This window comes from Meles meles, chromosome 10 (genome assembly GCF_922984935.1).
Source record: "Meles meles chromosome 10, mMelMel3.1 paternal haplotype, whole genome shotgun sequence".
Lineage (NCBI taxonomy): Eukaryota > Metazoa > Chordata > Mammalia > Carnivora > Mustelidae > Meles > Meles meles.
Genome location: NC_060075.1, coordinates 368,348 through 371,666, shown reverse-complemented (window position 1 = coordinate 371,666; position 3,319 = coordinate 368,348).

Here is a 3,319-nt window from a genome sequence, read left to right as displayed (position 1 = left end):
CTGTAACTTGTCAAAGACTGAATTTTACTTGAACAGTTGATCGGGTTTGGCAATAAAATGTAAAGTTAAAAATGATGTATGTTCCAGTTTTGGCTTACTGCTGTAGACATTAATTTTTACAGCAAGTTATGATTGACAAAGAGTGAAGGGAAAGTATTTCAACAAAGCTGTAAAACAGTTAAACGTAGACTCTTTAGTGAACTCGATTTCAGTTAACACCTCTAAACACAATAAGCCAACACGATGTTTCTCTCCATGGGTTTGAAGTTCACGATTCAGAGACACTAAATGTGGCTAGACCAAAAATGAAACAGAATCTGCTCTGGAAAAATAGTGGTTCTCCTGGGATCATCATTAACCCTGCAGAGTGGGGCAGGTCAGAGGGAAGTCCCCCCTTCTGGGCAGTCTATGTAAGTTAAATGAAATATTCCCACCTCATTTGAGACACAACTTTGTGCTTTCATTCTGTGGAGAAAACTAGAGCATCATTACTTAAAATCTATAAAATATTTTAGCCTTTTAAAAATCAGCTCTGTTTCTGCTTAGATAGCATGAACAACATTCCTAGTGTACCCCAAGGCATCTTTTGGCCTTTGAGTGTTCATGACTGGCGACAAGTAAGACTGGATGATGACTATATGGCCTGACCTGAAGAATACTATAAAGTGTAATAATGGCAGGGCTACAAAATTTTTTCCAACTAAATCAACTTGAATTTCATCATTTTCTGTCCATGTATTTATGGTTTGAAAATAGAATCTTCATGGAATGTTTGCCTTCTACCTTTCCAGGCCCCGCTCGCCAAGATGACAAATTTATTCACGTGCTACATGGAGAATAATAAATAGCATGTGGGTTAGGCACTATATTTACATGTGTTTTGTCTTCACAAATACAAATTCTTATTACCAGCCTATTTTTGTAACTTCCACTTTTTTTTTTTAAAAATTAAATAGTAAAAACAAAGGCAAATTGAAATATTCCAAAGTTCCAATAGTATATTCTTCTTCCTACTAAATATGCTAAATCCAGTTAACTGATCTCTCACCTTCTCAGGACATTTTCTTGACTTCAGTTGCATTTCTTCCTACTATCCCCCATCCTCATGTGGTTTCCCATCCATTGCTTTCTCCAGATCAACACCTGGTTTGTTTTGTTAATCATTACCACTGAAATTTCTGAACTTCCGCTCTAAAAAGAGAGATGCATAGTATTCTCAGTCTGCAAATCTTTCATGACTTATGTGAAATTGCTTTTTCTTAGGATATGGATCCTCCATTTTATCACCTCATCTTTTTAGGAAATCAAATCATTCTTCCCCCTAAATATATTAAAGTACCAAACATAGCACAAAAGTTTTTGAATAGGATTAGTAGCTTCTTTGTAACAAATGTGACCTTATTTGCAGGTTAGAACCCAAGTTTTCCTTGTCCCACTCTGTTGCTGAAGGCAGCAACACTTCAGGCTTCTCTACCTAACTCCCCCAGGCTTCTCTACCTAACCCCCCCAGGCTTCTCTACCTAACTCCCCCAGGCTTCTCTACCTAACTCCCCCAGGCTTTCCTACCTAACTCCCCCAGGCTTTTCTAACTAACTCCCCCAGGCTTCCCTACCTAACTCCCCCAGGCTTCTCTACCTAACTCCCCCAGGCTTCCCTACCTAACTCCCCCAGGCTTCCCTACCTAACTCCCCCAGGCTTTTCTAACTAACTCCCCCAGGCTTCCCTATCTAACTCCCCCAGGCTTCTCTAACTAACTCCCCCAGGCTTCCCTACCCAACTCCCCCAGGCTTCTCTACCCAACTCCCCCAGGCTTCCCTACCCAACTCCCCCAGGCTTCTCTACCCAACTCCCCCAGGCTTCCCTACCCAACTCCCCCAGGCTTCCCTACCCAACTCCCCCAGGCTTCTCTAACTAACTCCCCCAGGCTTCCCTACCCAACTCCCCCAGGCTTCTCTACCCAACTCCCCCAGGCTTCCCTACCCAACTCCCCCAGGCTTCTCTACCCAACTCCCCCAGGCTTCCCTACCCAACTCCCCCAGGCTTCTCTACCCAACTCCCCCAGGCTTCCCTACCTAACTACCCCAGGCTTCTCTAACTAACTCCCCCAGGCTTCCCTACCTAACTCCCCCAGGCTTCCCTACCTAACTCCCCCAGGCTTCTCTACCTAACTCCCCCAGGCTTCCCTACCCAACTCCCGCAGGCTTCTCTACCTAACTCCCCCAGGCTTTTCTAACTAACTCCCCCAGGCTTCCCTACCTAACTCCCCCAGGCTTCTCTACCTAACTCCCCCAGGCTTCCCTACCCAACTCCCGCAGGCTTCTCTACCTAACTCCCCCAGGCTTTCCTACCTAACTCCCCCAGGCTTTTCTAACTAACTCCCGCAGGCTTCCCTACCTAACTCCCCCAGGCTTCTCTACCTAACTCCCCCAGGCTTCCCTACCTAACTCCCCCAGGCTTCCCTACCTAACTCCCCCAGGCTTTTCTAACTAACTCCCCCAGGCTTCCCTATCTAACTCCCCCAGGCTTCTCTAACTAACTCCCCCAGGCTTCCCTACCCAACTCCCCCAGGCTTCTCTACCCAACTCCCCCAGGCTTCCCTACCCAACTCCCCCAGGCTTCTCTACCCAACTCCCCCAGGCTTCCCTACCCAACTCCCCCAGGCTTCTCTACCCAACTCCCCCAGGCTTCCCTACCTAACTACCCCAGGCTTCTCTAACTAACTCCCCCAGGCTTCCCTACCTAACTCCCGCAGGCTTCCCTACCTAACTCCCCCAGGCTTCTCTACCTAACTCCCCCAGGCTTCCCTACCTAACTCCCCCAGGCTTCCCTACCCAACTCCCCCAGGCTTCCCTACCCAACTCCCCCAGGCTTCCCTACCCAATTCCCCCAGGCTTCCCTACCCAACTCCCCCAGGCTTCTCTACCTAACTCCCCCAGGCTTCTCTAACTAACTCCCCCAGGCTTCCCTACCCAACTCCCCCAGGCTTCTCTACCCAACTCCCCCAGGCTTCCCTACCCAACTCCCCCAGGCTTCTCTACCCAACTCCCCCAGGCTTCCCTACCCAACTCCCCCAGGCTTCTCTACCCAACTCCCCCAGGCTTCCCTACCTAACTACCCCAGGCTTCTCTAACTAACTCCCCCAGGCTTCCCTACCTAACTCCCCCAGGCTTCCCTACCTAACTCCCGCAGGCTTCCCTACCTAACTCCCCCAGGCTTCCCTACCTAACTCCCGCAGGCTTCCCTACCTAACTCCCCCAGGCTTCTCTACCTAACTCCCCCAGGCTTCCCTACCTAACTCCCCCAGGCTTCCCTACCTAAC